General features: G+C 32.4%; 1 pseudogene; it reads left to right on the top strand.

The window, feature by feature from the left end:
• The first annotated feature begins 151 nt into the window (after positions 1-151).
• LOC132759445 (fibropellin-1-like) lies at positions 152-19,784 on the top strand (annotated as a pseudogene).
• Positions 19,785-20,829: the final 1,045 nt, after the last annotated feature.

Below are 20,829 nucleotides of genomic sequence, written 5' to 3'. Positions count from 1 at the left end.
CCTACATGATTTAGATCTGACAAAGATAATGTAACAGTTGTCGATGTTTTGACAAGTTAGTGTCTCATTAGTATTCATTAAATTTCTAAGTATCAGAATATTGTAGTACATTTCAGAGTTCATAGTCTTAACCAAAACTAATCATCTTATAACATCTGTTACAAATTAATATTTTATTTTTCAGAGTTGTCAAACATCACAGGTTTATTTGATTCAAAAGTATATCTGGGAGAAGTATCAAACTAAACTCAGCTTGGAAAATATAACAATACACAATACATAGGTTTATTTGATTCAAAAGTATATCCAGGAAAAGTATCAAACTAAACTCAGCTTGGAAAATATAACAATACACAATACAAGTTAAAACGGTGAGTACGTTTTTATTTTATTTTATTGTTTATATTCATCTTTAATACAAACTTAACAATTTTCACTTTTGATTTTTTAATCAAATGTATTTTTGTTTAATTTTCAATGAAAGGGTAGTTTATTTTTTATTGCATTTGGCAATAAGTTTATGATTGCATTACAAGTATTGTACAAATGGCGAAAAAAGACGGTCAAGCATGTTCCTTATAACTTTAACGCTAGTCTTACAGTTTGATAATAAAACAGAAAAACAGGACAAAACAAAAAAGTACATAACCAAAAAACCAATAAATAAATAAATAAATAAATGAAAGAACGAAAGAAAGAAAGAAAGAAACAGACACACACACGCCAACATGTTAAAGACATGCGCTTTACATTTCATTCGGAAATATTAATTAATTATAATTAAATTGTCTTATTTTTACATTATGTAAGGATTGATAAATTGATGAACAAAATCGGTCATCAAAATTATTTCAGATTAAAAAAAAATGTTTCAGATTCCGTCAATGAGGACGGCGGTTTTGACCAATGACTTTTTAGTAATTTTCGGCACACGTTTTCTGTTAATAATAAAGTTTACAATACCCGTGATGATCGTGCCAAAATCCGAAGGTTTTTCGTACGACCAACATTACTGAGCATACGCCCTTTTACTTGTGACAGATAATTCAAATTTTATGTTGGCAATAAAATAATTTTTTTTAAAATCAACTTCATGTAGGCATTTTGATAACAATATAGTCTTATTTATTTAAAATTTGCATGGGCTTAAAATTTAAAAACAGAAAATGTTAAGCTAAAAGAAGCCATCAGATCTGTTTTTTTTCCGAGTTAATTCACCTTATTTTTTTTTCATTTTTTTTTCATTTTGCTAGCGTTATTTCAGGCCATTTCAATAACAGATAACTTATACATTTTCATATGTGTAACAAACTTTATGTTTACTATTTCGTTTAGTTTTGTCCTGAGTAAGAATACAAAATGTCATGGAATTCTTTAAATACATGTGCTTTCGAGTTAAAGTAGTGACTGAACATTCTTTAGAAATATTTCATTAAAAAAAAGGCATTGGTTTAGGTAAGGAGGAAACAAAACAGAAAGGCTTTGATTACATTGACTGTAAGTTCTGTGCAATATTTTTGTCAAATTTTAAGGCAGATAGCTCGATAATGGGATCAACTTTTACGCGTTAATTATTTCTTTTATATATGTAGCTGTCAAAAGCCCATTAAAAATAAATTGTGTTTGTAATATTTTCTGATTATGGAAAAATTATCAATCTAGTAGGTTTTTTAATGACATGCATTAAACGTAATTTAAAGTACATAATGGCTCAGAAATATATTATCTGAAATATCAAACATGTGTTTAATAATGTTTTAATAATGGACCTGAAGCAAGCTTGATGTTTATCAACCAATATAAAATAGCGCTGAACTTGAAGTAATGTGTTGTAATAGTACCAAATTGTAAACAAAGTAGTATTTTGACTTTCGTATAAAATGTACTAATTGTCTAAAAATATACCAAAATATTGCTAATAGAGCGAAAGAAGCAAATTTAAACTTAGTTCTTCTATACAGTATGGCAAATTAATGTTTTTTGGAAACTTAACAAAATACCAAACATAAAAGTAAAGCTGGTAGTAATGTACTAAGGCTTAATAGACCTTTAAACGATTTTAACAAGAACAATGACTTTTTGGAGTAAATTTAGGAAAAGTTTCTTTATTTTACATTGTTAAATAAAATTAAAAAGTAATAATATACTTACGTCGTTCATGTCGACCGTTTTTGTAACACACTTTACGTCAGCTAAAATGTTGTTTTAACATAAATGCCAATGAACTGTTATTGTTGTCGTTTGTTGTGATATTAAGATAATATTCCATGGTATGTCGTTCACATATTTGTACAAATTAAAATGATGATACTTTATGTTCTTTCAGTAAAGATATTTGATTTCATCCTTTTTTTTCTGTGGATATTTTCAATTGGACGAAGATGTCGATGTTAATATATGCCACACTGGTAAGAAAATAATTTGATTTTTAACAAGTTTTTATATTTTAAATTTCCTGATTATTAGATAAACGTAAGATTGAGCGGGCGTCCGAACGTCAAACAGATGGTTGCCGGTCAATAACTAGAACTTTATATTATTAAGTTATTGTGTATAGCAAGTTCATGTATTGACTTAGCTTAAGGTTGCAACTTAGTGTCAAGGTCAAAGTCACTGTTTCTGAAAGTAAATAATTGAGTCTGGTCAATAACTAGAGTGGTAGTATCAGTGTTACAATGCTACAAGCCTGAAAAAACAACACTGTTAGGCTTACTATATATTACCAAATACAAAACCACCGATAAAATTATATTAAAATTATATAATTGTTTTTTTTCCACTATCAAAATTATTGTTATAGAAAAGTGTAAAGCCTACTTTATGCTCATTTGCCAAACAGTGTGGAAAACGTGAAATCGTCGTTTCGGCGATTCAGGCGTATTCCGGCGGCATAACGCTGCATCAGTCATTGACATCAATAAAAAGAACTAGAATTCCACAGCTTACCTAATTCAAGTCCAACGAGTATCAATATTCTGTCGATTTTTTTCTGTTTCACGGTCTTTTGACTCGCCTTAGCCATTTTGGAGTCAGATACCTGCGTTGTAATACGCGATCTGATTGGACGAGCCGAATTGAACGGCCAATCAGATCGTGTATACCTACCATTGCCTTCCTTTTTCAAAGATTCTGACAATTTTTTATCATGTCAGGTGTGTTTGTTGGTTTCAACAGTTATAAAGACAACGGAATCAAGCAGTCTAAAGTCACTAGGAAAACATCCTGCGTGGGGAAATTGTGTTGAACATGGTGATGTAAGAGATTGTTTTGTCTTGTTCAATTGTGATACTTTCATTGCTCCAATACTGAAGCAATTTATTTTTTTGACAAAGTCATTTAAACTATAATTGTTACATACTTATAAATACCGAGAGCACCGAAACAACTGATATATATTGACTGCTCCTTATAGGTACTTAAATAAGGCAAAAGTTGTAGGTACTTAAATAAAACAAAAGTTGTAGGTACTTAAATAAGACAAAAGTTGTAGGAACTTCTAGAAGGCAAAAGTAGTTGGTACTTAAATAAGACAAAAGTTATAGGTACTTAAAGAAGGCAAAAATGTAGGTACTTAAATAACTTAAAGACAAAAGTTGTGGTTACTTAAAAAAGACAAAAATTGTAGGTACTTCAAGAAGGCAAAAAAAGTAGACACTTAAATAAGATAAAAGTAGTTGTGATGTAATTTATAACAGGAAACAGACATTATTTCTGTTAAGAAAATAGTGCTTGTTTTCTGAATTGCTTGAAAACAATAGATAGGTTCCATTTCTTTTCAAGTTTTTTCTTATGATACGTTAAATTGATGCCTAAATGCTTTATTATATATTTTTTAGGCCTAATGGGCCTTCTTATCATTATTTGTTTATTTTATTATTGCAGTGTCCTGCCGGAAGTGCATGTATGCTGCCGGGTTTTGGAAAGGCAAATGAAGGGGCTTCGAAGAAATGTTACCCATGTAAGTTATTATATACATATATAAGAAACAATATTGTACAAATGAATTTCTTTGTTCAAAAATCATGTAACAATATAAATCTGGATTACCTGCCCCTGTGCTAACCGCAGTATGGCAGGAAACCCGGCTAGTGATTATGATTCACACTGTGTATATAATCATGTTGATTTTAAATCGTATTTTTATGTTTTAAGAAACATGTAATGCTTGATTGAAAAGCTAGTATTTAATAAAATATAATTGTAACCTTTTTCAGTTTAATACAGATATGCAATACAGTAAATACCTAAATGTTTGTCATGTAAGACTACTTTCATTTTGAATCAATTATTGCCCTATGGGCTTTGTATCTGAACAGTAGAAAAAATCTGCACATTGTCATTTGACATGCTGAAATATGACATTGACCCCCAAATTCACTAGACACTACTGCATTATGGCGATATTTAATTATATAGAAACAAAAAATATATTTCTGTTCCTACTATTAAGTGTTAGTTTATACAAATTTAATTTAGTTTGATTGTGTTTTAAGTGCTTTAAGCTTATTTGTCCGTTCTTGGAACCAACCGGTACTAAACAATGAATGTAAAGTTTCTTGCTCAAGGAAACCACGGCTTGCTCCTGACAGTGCTTGAACCCATAATCAACATTCCTTAGATTACTAGATCGGCGCATTAACCAGTCGGCCACGCCGCCGCTATTGTTTAGTATTAAAGCGATGGCATAGCATTTTTTAAAATGTTATCTTGTTTGTTTTAGAAATCGACGATTTTGAAAATAGTGTTGAATTCTTTTTTTCTTATGATTCATGACTGGCCATAAATAATAGGAAAAGGCAAGTGATTATGTTGTTCTAAATTATATAAACGCTTATTTGTTTGATCCTTAAATGTAAGTTGCAACTGAACGAGTTATGTAATGACTAACGTATAATATTTAAAAAAAACAACAACAAAAAACAAAAAACAACTTATTTCTATTTTGTTAGGTTCATGTGCTCAACCGACCCAGTGTTACTTTGAAGGCAAGATGACACAATGTAACTGTTCAGGATCGGGGTTTACCGGCAGCAACTGTACAATAAGTAAGAAATGAGTTTATTTATGAACCCAATAAATTATGTTTCTGCAATATCATTATTATTCGTGAGGAACTATTTTTGTGGTTTTCGTGGATAGGTCAATCAACAAATTTATGATCCGAAAAAAAAATTAATTTAGTCTGCTGTATGATTATTTTGCATCACATTTTTTAAAATTTTACTTTTGGGGAAAAAAAAACCAAACCCAAAATTTTTGAAACCCCCAAAAAGACTTTGTGACAAAACCCAAAAAATCGCCCACAAACCCTAATTTCAGTATATTCAAACATCGCGCCTCCCCCACTAAGAAATTTAAATATAAAAAAAGATTCATCACATAAGTCAAAAGGTATTTTGGGGGAAAATTTTTTTTAAGGAGAAAATGATAGAACTTAGATAACTTTTTCACATGCGTCAAAAACCCAAAAAAGGAACAAAAGAAAAAACTCTCTGAATATATTTTTTTTTTTATGTGGCCCTATCTTAGATACATTTTTAACATACTACTGTCTGAAATGTCATTTTTAAAACATTGTTAATGTCATGTTGATGAAATATTTAGATTTCGACGACTGTGCTGACACGCCATGTTTAAATGGAGGAATATGCATAGATGGGATCAACAGTCTACACTTGCATCTGTGCACCCGGATTTACCGGACAAACTTGTGACATAAGTACAGACCCTGATTTTTTCAATCATTAAATGATGTTGTGTGATGTTTGTGTTATGTGTGTGTGTGTATGTGTTTATAAAGCGTGCATGTATAATTTTCGATACAGATACACAATTTTTTTTCATAACGTCCTGGCAAAAAGGCGACGTGGACATATAAAGTGTGTGTGTGCGATGCGTGCGTGCGTGCGTGTGTGTATGTGTGTGCATTTATAAGTGTGCATATATATTTTTTGATACATATGCAAAATTTTACTTCATAAGTCCTGGCAAAAAGACGGCGGGGACACATTAAGAGTATTTATCCTTTTGCCCCACAGTGTGGCCAGCGCATAATAAGGAATGACTTTGATAAATCAGTTTGAAACTTTATTTATTTGAGGAGAAATAGGTGCCTAAGAGCAATTACTCTATTTCTAAATATTTTTGAAATATTGCCTTTTGTTTTTTTCTGCTTAATTTTTCTTGGTATCAAACAAGTAAATGCTCAAGATATGAGCTCAAAACGTAATACGTGGATAGATTTGATTAAGGAGGAGAGCAGTTTACAAGAATAATAATTCTTCATTTCACAATTTTGCGTTCGTAAGTTGGTAAATCTTCTTTAAATGGAAACTTTGTGATACCGTTTTAAGATTTAGATTTTATATCTGCCTTTCATTTATAGTTTATAATATTACTTGCTCCATGTTATTAAGAGCATTGATAAGCAAGCGATTATAATATTATTTTATATCAAAAATATTCTTTTAATATATGTCATTTTTATGTTAATGTCATGTTGATGAAATATTTAGATATCGATGACTGTGCTGATATGCCATGTTTAAATGGAGGAATATGCATTGATGGGATCAACAGCTACACTTGCGTCTGTGCTCCGGGATTTACCGGACAGACTTGTGACACAAGTACATGCTTTTTTCACCATTAAATGATGTTGTTTGTGTGTGTGTGTATATGTGTGTGTTTTTATAAGCGTGCATATATAATTTTCGATACAGATGCACAATTTTATTTCATAAGTCCTGGCAAAAAGGCGGTGTGGACACATTAAGTGTGTGTGTGTGCGTGCGTGCGATCGTGTGCGTGTATGTGTGTGTTTATAAGCGTGCATGTATAAGTTTCGATACAGATGCACAATTTTATTTCATACGTCCTGGCAAAAAGGCGGCGTGAACATATTAAGAATGTTCATCCTTTTGCCCCACAGTGTGGCCAGCGCATAATAAGGAATGTCTTTGATAATTCAGTTTTAAACTTTATTGATTTGAGGAGAAAATAGGCGTCTAACAATAATTTAAAATTAATATGCTTTAATTATGTCTTAACATCTTAGAAATTTACAATTTTGTCAAGTATTATTTTTGTATCATATGCATGTATCATTTTTATGTTTTATATCATGTTGATGAAATATTTAGATATCGACGACTGTGCTGACACGCCATGTTTAAATGGAGGAATATGCATTGATGGGATCAACAGCTACACTTGCGTCTGTGCCCCCGGATTTACCGGACAGACTTGTGACATAAGTACATGCTTTTTCTCATCATTAAATGATGTTGTTTTTGTGTGTTTGCGTGTGTATGTGCGCGCGCGCGTGTGTGTGTGTGTTTATAAGCGTGCATGTATAATTTTCGTTACAGATGCACAATTTTATTTCATACGTCCTGGCAAAAAGGCGGTGTGTGTGTGCGTGCGTGTGTGCGTGTATGTGTGTGTGTTTATAAGCTTGCATGTATAATTTTCGATACAGATGCACAATTTTATTTCATACGTCCTGGCAAAAAGGCGACGTGGACACATTAAGAATGTCAATCCTTTTGCCCAACAGTGTGGCCAGCGCTTATTAAGAAATGTCTTTGATAAATAAGCGTGCATGTATAATTTTCGATACAGATGCACAATTTTATTTCATACGTCCTGAAACTTTACTGATTTGAGGAGAAAATAGGCGCCTTATTAATAGGCTTTCATTATGTCTTAACATCTTAGAAATTAAAAATTTTGTCAAGTAATTTTTTTGTATCACATGCATGTATCATTTTTATTTTTTATATCATGTTGATGACATATTTAGATATCGACGACTGTGCTGACACGCCATGTTTAAATGGAGGAATATGCATTGATGGGATCAACAGCTACACATGCATCTGTGCTCCGGGATTTACCGGACAGACTTGTGACATAAGTACATGCTTTTTCATCTTTAAATGATGTTGTTTGTGTGCTTGTATATCTGTGTGTGTTAATAAGCGTGCATATATACTTTTCGATACAGATGCACAATTTTATTTCATACGTCATGGGAAAAAGGGGCGTGGACACATAAAGTGCGTGTGTGTGTGTTTTTTTTTTAAGCCTGCATGTATAATTTTCGATACAGATGCATAATTTTATTTCATACGTCCTGGCAAAAAGGCGGCGTGGACACTTTAAGAATGTCCATCCTTTTGCCCCACAGTGTGGCCAAGAGCATAATAATGAATGTCTTTGATAAATGAGTTTGAAACTTTATTGATTTGAGGAGAAAATAGGCGTCTAAGAATAGTTTAAAATTAATAGGCTATCATTATGTCTTAACATCTTAGAAATTAAAAATTTTGTCAAGTATTATTTTTTTATCATAATTATGCATGTATCATTTTTATTTTTTATATCATGTTGATGAAACATTTAGATATCGATGACTGTGCTGATACGCCATGTTTAAATGGAGGAATATGCATTGATGGGATCAACAGCTACACTTGCGTCTGTGCCCCCGGATTTACCGGACAGACTTGTGACATAAGTACATGCTTTTTCTCATCATTAAATGCTGTTGTATTTTGCATTTTTAGCTCACCTGAGTATTCGATAATGTATGAGCATGAACTATCCTCTTTATTTATTTGGGATTGTGCCTTAGAAGGTTTGACAGTATGTTATTGTTCTTTCTTCATTTCCTCCAATCGGAACTGTCCTGATGGCTATATCCAAACTTTTCCCAGTAGACAAAAGCTCAGTTAAAAAAGAAAGGAACATTAAAGCAGTCTTAATGATTCAAGATCCAGATTATAAAATGGTCATTTGACGTAAAAACCAAGTCACAAGACCTCGTGGTTTGAAACGTTTATCTGAGTATTGTCTCGAATTTCAGAATTTTCTTAGGTTTAATTTTGCGTTCGTAAGTTGGTAAATCTTCTTTAAATGGAAACTTTGTGATACCGTTTTAAGATTTAGATTTTATATCTGCCTTTCATTTATAGTTTATAATATTACTTGCTCCATGTTATTAAGAGCATTGATAAGCAAGCGATTATAATATTATTTTATATCAAAAATATTCTTTTAATATATGTCATTTTTATGTTAATGTCATGTTGATGAAATATTTAGATATCGATGACTGTGCTAATATGCCATGTTTAAATGGAGGAATATGTATTGATGGGATCAACAGCTACACTTGCGTCTGTGCTCCGGGATTTACCGGACAGACTTGTGACATAAGTACATGCTTTTTTCATCATTAAATGATGTTGTTTGTGTGTGTGTATATGTGTGTGTTTTTATAAGCGTGCATGTATAATTTTCGATACAGATGCACAATTTTATTTCATACGTCCTGGCAAAAAGGCGGCGTGGACACATTAAGTGTGTGTGTGCGTGCGTGCGTGTGCGTGTATGTGTTTGTTTATAAGCGTGCTTGCTTGTATAATTTTCAATACAGATGCACAATTTTATTTCATACGTCCTGGAAAAAAGGCGGTGTGGACACATTAAGTGTGTGTGTGTGTGTGTGTGCGTGCGTGCGATCGTGTGCGTGTATGTGTGTGTTTATAAGCGTGCATGTATAAGTTTCGATACAGATGCACAATTTTATTTCATACGTCCTGGCAAAAAGGCGGCGTGAACATATAAAGAATGTTCATCCTTTTGCCCCACAGTGTGGCCAGCGCATAATAAGGAATGTCTTTGATAATTCAGTTTCAAACTTTATTGATTTGAGGAGAAAATAGGCGCCTAACAATAATTTAAAATTAATGTGCTTTAATTATGTCTTAACATCTTAGAAATTTACAATTTTGTCAAGTATTATTTTTGTATCATATGCATGTATCATTTTTATGTTTTATATCATGTTGATGAAATATTTAGATATCGACGACTGTGCTGACACGCCATGTTTAAATGGAGGAATATGCATTGATGGGATCAACAGCTACACTTGCGTCTGTGCACCCGGATTTACCGGACAGACTTGTGACATAAGTACATGTTTTTTCTCGTCATTAAATGATGTTGTTTTTGTGTGTTTGCGCGTGTGTGTGTGCGCGCACGCGCGTGTGTGTGTGTTAATAAGCGTGCATGTATAATTTTCGTTACAGATGCACACTTTTATTTCATACGACCTGGCAAAAAGGCGGTGTGTGTGTGCGTGCTCGTGTGCGTGTATGTGTGTGTGTTTATAAGCTTGCATGTATAATTTTCGATACAGATGCACAATTTTATTTCATACGTCCTGGCAAAAAGGCGACGTGGACATATTAAGAATGTCCATCCTTTTGCCCCACAGTGTGGCCAGCGCTTAATAAGAAATGTCTTTGATAAATAAGCGTGCATGTATAATTTTCGATACAGATGCACAAATTTATTTCATACGTCCTGAAACTTTACTGATTTGAGGAGAAAATAGGCGCCTTATTAATAGGCTTTCATTATGTCTTAACATCTTAGAAATTAAAAATTTTGTCAAGTATTATTTTTGTATCATATGCATGTATCATTTTTATGTTTTATATCATGTTGATGAAATATTTAGATATCGACGACTGTGCTGACACGCCATGTTTAAATGGAGGAATATGCATTGATGAGATCAACAGCTACACTTGCGTCTGTGCCCCCGGATTTACCGGACAGACTTGTGACACAAGAACATGCTTTTTATCATCATTAAATGATGTTGTTTGTGTGCTTGTATATCCGTGTGTGTTTATAAGCGTGCATGTATACTTTTCGATACAGATGCACAATTTTATTTCATACGTCCTGGCAAAAAGGGGCGTGGACACAATTAGTGTGTGTGTGTTTGTGTGTGCGTGTGCGTGTGTGCACGCGTGTGTGTGTTTTTAAGCCTGCATGTATAACTTTTGATACAGATGCACAATTTTATTTCATACGTCCTGGCAAAAAGGCGGCGTGGACACATTAAGAATGTCCATCCTTTTGCTCCACAGTGTGGCCAGCGCATAATAAGAAATGTCTTTGATAAATCAGTTTGAAACATTATTGATTTGAGGAGAAAATAGGCGCCTAAGAATAATTTAAAATTAATAGGCTTTCATTATGTCTTAACATCTTAGAAATTAAGAATATTGTCAAGCATTCTTTTTGTATCATATGCATGTATCATTTTTATGTTTTATATCATGTTGATGAAATATTTAGATATCGACGACTGTGCTGATATGCCATGTTTAAATGGAGGAATATGCATTGATGGGATCAACAGCTACACTTGCATCTGTGCTCCGGGATTTACCGGACAGACTTGTGACATAAGTACATGCTTTTTTCATCATTAAATGATGTTGTTTATGTGTGTGTTTGTGTGTTTTTATAAGCCTGCATGTATAATTTTCGATACAGATGAACAATTTTATTTCATACGTCCTGGCAAAAAGGGGCGTGGACACAATTAGTGTGTGCGTGTGTGTGTGTTTGTGTGTGCGTTGGTGTGTGTGCACGCGTGTGTGTGTGTTTTTAAGCCTGCATGTATAATTTTCGATACAGATGCACAATTTTATTTCATACGTCCTGGCAAAAAGGCGGCGTGGACACATTAAGAATGTCCATCCTTTTGCTCCACAGTGTGGCCAGCGCATAATGTGAAATGTCTTTGATAAATCAGTTTGAAACATTATTGATTTGAGGAGAAAATAGGCGCCTAGGAATAATTTAAAATTAATAGGCTTTCATTATGTCTTAACATCTTAGAAATTAAGAATATTGTCAAGCATTCTTTTTGTATCATATGCATGTATCATTTTTATGTTTTATATCATGTTGATGAAATATTTAGATATCGACGACTGTGCTGATATGCCATGTTTAAATGGAGGAATATGCATTGATGGGATCAACAGCTACACTTGCATCTGTGCTCCGGGATTTACCGGACAGACTTGTGACATAAGTACATGCTTTTTTCATCATTAAATGACGTTGTTTATGTGTGTGTTTGTGTGTTTTTATAAGCCTGCATGTATAATTTTCGATACAGATGCACAATTTTATTTCATACGTCCTGGCAAAAAGGCGGCGTGAACACATTAAGTGTGTGTGTGTGTGCGTGCGTGCGTGTGCGTGTATGTGTTTGTTTATAAGCGTGCATGTATAATTTTCAATACAGATGCACAATTTTATTTCATACGTCCTGGCAAAAAGGCGACGTGGACACATTAAGAATGTCCATCCTTTTGCCCCACACTGTGACCAGCGCTTAATAAGAAATGTCTTTGATAAATAAGCGTGCATGTATAATTTTCGATACAGATGCACAATTTTATTTCATACGTCCCGAAACTTTACTGATTTGAGGAGAAAATTGGCGCCTTATTAATAGGCTTTCATTATGTCTTAACATCTTAGAAATTTAAAATTTTGTCAAGTATTATTTTTGTATCATATGCATGTATCATTTCTATTTTTTATATCATGTTGATGAAATATTTAGATATCGACGACTGTGCTGACACGCCATGCTTAAATGGAGGAATATGCATTGATGGGATCAACAGCTACACTTGCGTCTGTGCACCCGGATTTACCGGACAGACTTGTGACATAAGTACATGCTTTTTTTATCATTAAATGATGTTGTTTGTGTGCTTGTATATCTCTGTGTGTTTATAAGCGTGCATGTATAATTTTCGATACAGATGCACAATTTTATTTCATACGTCCTGGCAAAAAGGGGCGTAGACACAATTAGTGTGTGTGTGTGTGTGTGTGTGTGTGTGTGTTTTGGTGTGTGTGTGTGTGTGTGTGTTTTTTAAGCCTGCATGTATAATTTTCGATACAGATGCACAATTTTATTTCATACGTCCTGGCAAAAAGGCGGCGTGGACACATTAAGAATGTCAATCCTTTTGGTCCACAGTGTGGCCAGCGCATAATAAGAAATTTTTTTGATAAATCAGTTTGAAACATTATTGATTTGAGGAGAAAATAGGCGCCTAAGAATAATTTAAAATTGATAGGCTTTCATTATGTCTTAACATCTTAGAAATTTACAATTTTGTCAAGTATTATTTTTGTATCATATGCATGTATCATTTTTATGTTTTATATCATGTTGATGAAATATTTAGATATCGACGACTGTGCTAACACGCCATGTTTAAATGGAGGAATATGCATTGATGGGATCAACAGCTACACTTGCGTCTGTGTCCCCGGATTTACCGGACAGGCTTGTGACATAAGTACATGCTTTTCTCTCTATTAAATGCTGTTGTCTTTTAAATTTTTAGCTCACCTGAGTACACAGTTGGCTTTCCATAACAACCAGTGACCTTCAAAGCAATCACTGACATTCTATAGCAGTCATTAACTTTTCATAACAAACTGTAAATCCATAGCAACTCGTTACTTCCATAGCAAACATTTACTTCAATAGCAATGAGTGAATGTACCATTGAATTTCATAGCAACCACTGACTTAAGGAAACCATTGATTTTGTATAGCAACCAGTGACTTATTTAATAACTGTTGTTTTCCTAGCAACCGGTAATGCTTTTCAAAAGCATACAAATATGAACTTTAATATACCGTTTTAAAATTTTGATTTTATACCTGTTTTTCATTTAAAGTTTACAATATTACTTATTCCATGTTATTTAAATATTTTATAAGCAGGCGATTATAGTATTATTTTATATTAAATTTATTATTTTTGTAATATATATTATTTCTATAATTATTTCTTGTTGATAAAACATTTAGATATCGATGACTGTTTTGATAATCCATGTTTTTACGGAGGAACATGCCATGACGGCATCAACAGCTTCACTTGCGACTGTGAGCCCGGGTTTACCGAATTTAACTGCGCCATAAGTACATGTTTTTCTCAACTTAAATGTTGTTGTTTTGTGTTGCTTTTTAAACTTACTCACATTTTCTTGGTGAAATTTAAATTTTAAGATTTTATATATGCTTTTCATTTAGTTTACAATGTTATTAATGCATTTATAATCAGGTGAGCGATATAGCCCTTTTGTTTTTTTATTGAAAGCCTGCTTAGACTTTTACATACAAATGCATTATTTAAATTGTTCTGGTGGAAAGGCGGCGTACTATACATGTTAAGAATTTCCGTTGTCTTTTCGTCCCACAGTGTGGCCGAGCGCATAATTTGGAATGTTGGTACTCAGTTTGAAATCTGGTTGAAAAGTAGATCTCAATGAGGAGTAATTATGTGCATAAGAATTATGATAACTTATTTTCAGAATATTTTTTGGAATATTGCCCTTTCTTATTTTTCCGAAGACTAACAAGAAAGTACTAACGATTTCTGCTTTAAACTTGATACGCGGATAGACAAAACTGAAGAGGTGAACAGTTTACAAGAATTGTAACTCTTCACTTCACAATTTTGCGTTTGTAAATTGGTAAATCTCCTTTAAATAGAGGGAAGCGCAGAAAAATAATATATTAAATTTCATTATTTAAAAGCATTGCCAGTTGTTTCTTTTCTTGCATATTCGTTGTCCGGACTTAACTTCTAACATTTTAGAGATACTATTTTGAAAATTCTTTAGTAGCAATGCAGTTGCCAAGTTGCCAAAAATAACAACTGTCCATTTTGTTTTTAATTTGCAAGGGCCGTAACTCAAAAAGGTGTTGATGCAAAGCAAAACATCACTTTCTCTGCACTCCATTAGTTTCTCATCTTAGTTGTTTTCTTTTTGAATTCTTTTTGTTAAGTTAACAACGCTAAAACGCTAAAAGATATCAATTTTAAAACCTCATGGCAGAATACCGCTCCTGTTTTGGCTTTGTGTTTTTAGTGATTGCCCTTTGGTATGTATTCGATAATGTATGAGCATGAACTATCCTCTTTATTTATTTGGGACTGTGCCTTAGAAGGTTTGACACTATGTTATTGTTCCTTCTTCATTTCCTCCTATCGGAACTGTCCTGATGGCTATATCCAAACTTTTCCCAGTAGACAAAATCTCAGTTTAAAAAAGAAAGGAACATAAAAAACAGTCTTAATGATTCAAGATCCAGATTATACAATGGTCATTTGACGTAAAAACCAAGTCACAAGACCTCGTGGTTTGAAACGCTTATCTGAGTAGTGTCTCGAATCTCAGAATTTTCTTAGGTTGAAATATATACTGTGCTTGTTTCTGACCAATCGACCCATTAAATACCTTAGAAAAATTCTTTATAACCTGGACCCAGATCAAATTACAAGAATACATTTTGAAACTCTTGAATTATAACATTATTCTTGATCTAAATTAACTTTTTGTCAGAATGATTGTCCTGATAATGTCAATCAAAACTTAAAAAGTACGATGATAGTCAAAAACCGGATTGGTCAAATTGAATGATTGCCCCCACCAACTTTTCTTTGACCGCATGGATGAATTTGGCACAAACAAGACAGTGACCTTCAATGAACGCATCAATTTAAGACACAACAAAATTGAAGTGATGATCTAACTTTGATATACTCACAAAATCACTTAAACAAACGATTTGTCAAAAATCTAACTGAAATGAAATATGTTTTATTAAACTTGTAGAATGTATTTTGACAAAAAAAAAACAATAACAAAATATTGCAAAGTAAAATGTTCGTCAAATGCTTTGGTGACTGCGAATTTGTAAACAAAATTTATTTGAATTTGTGACCTAGGCTTTAGACGCACTTGACACATATTCAACTAAGAGTATAAAACTCTCTTGATTGCTTAGCACTATATATGAATAAGTGTTAAAAAATTGATACAGTCTTCATGGTTGAAGTGATAAGTTCGATCGGTTACCCGGTTTTTGTCGATTGTCTGTTTTCTACAATTTGCCTTTGAACTGTCTATGGATCACAGGTTTGATTAGATCTTCGTCAAACCGTGCCGGAGAGTTTCACAAATTATGTCTAGGACAGCTTCAAAAATGTGCCAACATTCAGGACCAAAAGTAAAGCCAAAGAACCATTTATGAACACACCAGAGTCAAAATTTCTTGTTCACAAGTCCCCAGAATGTCTGATTGTATACGTTTGCGGTGGCTCTGTGTGATAGCATTTTGTCGTTTCTTTTGTAAACGTTGATACGTGGTTTGTTTTTAATTTGAAATGAGTTTCAGGTCAAACTTGTATTTAAATGTATTTAAATTTTCGGTTAAATCATAGACGATTATTAGTAAGAAATTATTGACAGATTAGTTAATTTTAATTAAATAATCGTTAATCTTGCAGCTGTCTTTTTTAGTGTTTTGTGGCAGCTGTGATGGTTGCCCCGTGTTGTTATATTTTTCTGGAGTCGTTAAGGATCATTTATTTTTATTTTTGATTTTGTTGATCTTTTAAAACTGCTTAAGCCATTGTTAAAAGTGTGATTTTAAATTTTCTAATGAACACGTATACTGAAACTTAGTCTACAGATTTGATTTGGCCCATTTGATTGTTTTTGTCGATAAGGGGTTTCTCCTTCTCCAGATATTTGTGCTCTAAGAATAAGCTGCCTAAAGACTACTTGTACTTTTGATGTGTTTTTTGGGCATAAAATGTCTCGGTTTATAGATACGATCACATCAAAGAAACCTTTACATCATTATTGATAAAAAAAAACAATTAAAGGTGCTCATAATATGTAACCTAATAATTCTAATGTCCGTTTGAAATGGGATTTAACTCTGATAAAGTCAATGTCACTGATTAAATTCCCCCCCCCCCAACCAAACAAATACATGGAAACATTCTTGAAAGAAACCAAATACTGTACTGTACCTTCAGCTACCATTATCAGGTAATTTTCTTTAAGAGATAGGCAATATTAAGGAATGCACCTTCTTATTCTTTTCTTAGAAGTGTATGATAACTTTTCACACTTCTCGAACAAATTCTGACAAATTGCTTTTAATCGTATACAACATACTAATACTATTAATACATGAGTAATTATACCTTTTCAAGATACATTTGTTTTGAAATATAATTACAATTACAATATCTTACCATTCAATTGTGTTGTTTAACAGATATTGATGAATGTGTATCTTTGCCATGTTTGAACAACGGGACATGCATCGATGAAATAAATCATGTAACATGTACTTGTACAGGACAATATACTGGACAATTCTGCGAGACTTGCCATCGACAATTACGTAAATAATGCATACTCGAGTGTTTTTTTTATCTTGAAAAACAACGATTTCTTCAAGAATATTAATTTCTTTGAAAGCTAAACATGTAGTTGTATCGTTTAAAGTGAAATGAATAGATAATTAAATTAACAAAGCTACCATTCAGCATCATTGAAGAAAGATCAATATTAATTATCACTGTTGTAATTAAGGTTATTACCTCCCTTAAGTGAAATTTTATATATGTATATAATTATGCTTCTAAAATAATTTCCAAACATCCAAGAATATGTAAAATATGTGCTGCAAATATTTTTTCAACATTATATGCAATCATTAAAATATATGCATTCATTTCATATTGAAAATTTGTTTTAGACTTTAGAGAAAATTAATTTCCAATTACCTCCCTGAAAATGTAAATTCGGTGATAACTTTACAAATAATGCTTGTTAGAACTTACAATGTTGATAAATCTTCATTTGATCATAATTTATTTAATATAAAACCATAAAAATTTTGTGTTACAAGAACTTTAAGAATAGTAATTTGTTTGAAAGCAAGACATGCACATTGTAGTTACAAGATCTTTTTTGTATCCTTTAAAGAATAATGAATACACAAATAAATTAACAAAACTTTAATCCAGCATCATTGAATAGATCAATATTAATTATCACTTAAGAATTCTAATTTATTTGAAAGCTAGACATGTAGTTACAAGACCTTTTTGTATAACTTGAGAATAATAAATAGATAAATAAATTTACAAAACTATAAGCCAGCATCATTGATAGATCAATATTAATTATCACTTAAGAATTCTAATTTATTTGAAAGCTAGACATGTAGTTACAAGACCTTTTTGTATCGTTTAAAGAATAATGAATACACAAATAAATTAACAAAACTTTAAGCCAGCATCATTGATAGATCAATATTAATTATCACTTAAGAATTTTAATTTGTTTGAAAGCTAGACATGTAGTTATAAGACCTTTTTTGAATCTTTTAAAAAAGTAATGAATATATAAATAAATTGACAAAACTTTCATCCAGCATCATTGAAAGGTCATTAATATCAATTAAGTGTAATGGCATTTGTTTGCTTCAGCTTACGTCAACCGGGCTCTTGAAAAACCTTCGGCTCAAAGCAGCACTTATCTCGCACACGAGAGCGCAGACAAAGGCAATGATGGTGATAACGGGGATGGCATTCAAAGTAGCAACCATTGTTTCCATACACAATACCAATTAAACCCCTGGTGGGAAGTCAACCTTCTTGATGTATATTGCTTAGGTCACGTTTTCATTCAGAACAGGCTGGACTGCTGTGGTAGGTAGCTTTCACTGATTATTTAACATGTTCATATGTGCTATGAATGTTATTCAATTGTCCAACTAAATCATTATTGATAAAAAGCAAAAATATTGTCGATCATACCAACTTCACTTATGAAACACCATAATTATTTGTTTTAAAGAGTCCGAAGTCGAAGGTCGCTTGAATGCTTATACCAAAGTTCCCATAAACTTCTCAAGATAGCCTAAATGTCATTGCTATACAATGTATTGTTTTTGCCACTGCTCTGGGTTTAAGTACAATTTCTTATTGTAGTGGAAAGAGCGCAAAATGTTGAGGTATCTGTAGCAATAACTTACGGTGATTGGACAGTAGTAGCATACCAACCTGGTCCAATAGGCCCCGATGAATTCATTGCATTTCATCCTGTGGAAGCTCAATATGTCAGAATTACTCTAAGAGACGTAACAACATATATGCACCTTTGTGAAGTGCTTGTCTATTAGTAATGAAACTTTTTATACAAATTATTCCATATCTGTAATTAGTTTTCAAGATTTCATGCGTAATTAATACTAGTGATAGATTGTATGGCATCCTAAGATAGTACATATCACCAATTTAACACTTAATATGCTTCATGTTGTTATGGTCAAAAACCACTTTTTCAGTTTTTGAAACCGTGATTTATCGATGTTTCAGGATATACATGTATCAAGTCAATATTTAAAGTATATTAGCAGTCTTTAACGCTCTATGCTAATATGCTAATACACAAATGTTCAGGATGGCTTGGCTAGACTTATCACTTTTAGTCATGCTATAGTTAAATACAGCTATATAAACAGAATATAACCAGTTCTATATAACATTGTTTTTGCAATTTTATAGACCAAGATGATATGCTTTATATAATTTTACGTTTATGTGTTATCATTAAATACATTCTGCAGATGGACAGAAGAAATGGACAAAACGAAAGCAGTTTGAAGTGATAAAATAGAAAACCTGCGAAAGAAGACTTATTGTTTCTCATTTACCTTAAAAAAAACAAGATTAACATGACATTGTAAAGGCGGCATCCAATGAACGCATTCCAAACACAAACCAGTCACATTGGAACACCATCAGGCTGCCCAGCAAACACCAAACAAAAACAGGACAGGGCACAAGGACAAGGCACGGACGGGGTGTAATGCCAACTTTAGAGACAATGATTGTTTAAAAAAAAGAAAAATCTTCAGTTTTCATAATAAATTCTTTATTAAAGAAAATGCAGTATTTATTCTACGATAGACATCGCATATAGAAATATTAGGAAATAATAACCATACTGTGTTGTTTCTGTTGTATCACTTTAGATTGCCAGAAATAAAGTTGTCCAAAAAAAACTTTGTTAATTGTTATATATCACTGTTACACGTAAACAAAAGCTGTCATGTCAGATTGGTAAATTTATTGCATTATAATTAAAACAAAAGACAAATGTTGAACTAGTTCAAAGAGAGGATACAATTTTCCAAATATAGTTGTCAAGGAAATAAACTCATGATCACGTGTAATGATTCTGAGGACTGGATTGACAATTTATAACTTTATTTGAAATGATTTATGTATTACAGAAGATAAAGGTATTTAAAGCTTGAATGGAATACCTACTTTATCGAAAATAAGTAAGAATACGTATATATCAAAATCTAAGTTTAATGGAAAGGCATTCATTATAATTATATTGATGTTAGTGGAATCCATCTAGCTCAGATCTTTCTCATTTTCAAATCACGTTTGAAAATGGTAATTGGATGCCAAAGATTCTTGCTATTTGTTGCCTAGTGGTGTATAACTAACTATTTCATTCACTTTACATCCATTTTTAAGTTTCTGTTTAGACCGGCGGCATGGGGTGCATCTAAATTGACCCACACTTATATTTATAAAACCTACGTGTTACTGTTAAAAAAGATATATTCATTTTGTCTATTAACAGAACAGAATTCATCAAAAACGTCTTGAAGTAACGTAGCTTTTGATAATCATGTTTTATGTAGCTTATTTACACAGCTACTGTACATTTATGAAGTTTTCTCGAAGTTTGCTGTGTAACGAATTCGTTGTTTAATTTTTTTTATTTTCATATGGCCGTATACAAACATTTGTTTGCATTATAACTATCTTTTCTTAAAAAAACTGCCAGTTTATTTTAATGACACTATTATATATTGACATTGCAGCCTCCTAGTGTGTAGAGTTTAAAACATAAATACCTACTGTGTTAAGTCAAAACATATTGAATTTATATTTACAAAAAGACAGTGTAGCAAAATCATCAATATTTTCAAACATAATATGATCAGGACTTATGCTGTTAGCTATCAGTTTCTCTACTTGTAATAGGGTTTGTAAGCCAACAGCATGGATCCTGATC

The sequence above is a fragment of the Ruditapes philippinarum genome, unplaced genomic scaffold, assembly GCF_026571515.1.
Source record: "Ruditapes philippinarum isolate M1 unplaced genomic scaffold, ASM2657151v2 ctg4621_1_1_1_1, whole genome shotgun sequence".
NCBI classification, from domain to species: Eukaryota; Metazoa; Mollusca; class Bivalvia; order Venerida; family Veneridae; genus Ruditapes; species Ruditapes philippinarum.
This window is presented reverse-complemented; position numbering and strand designations above follow the sequence as displayed.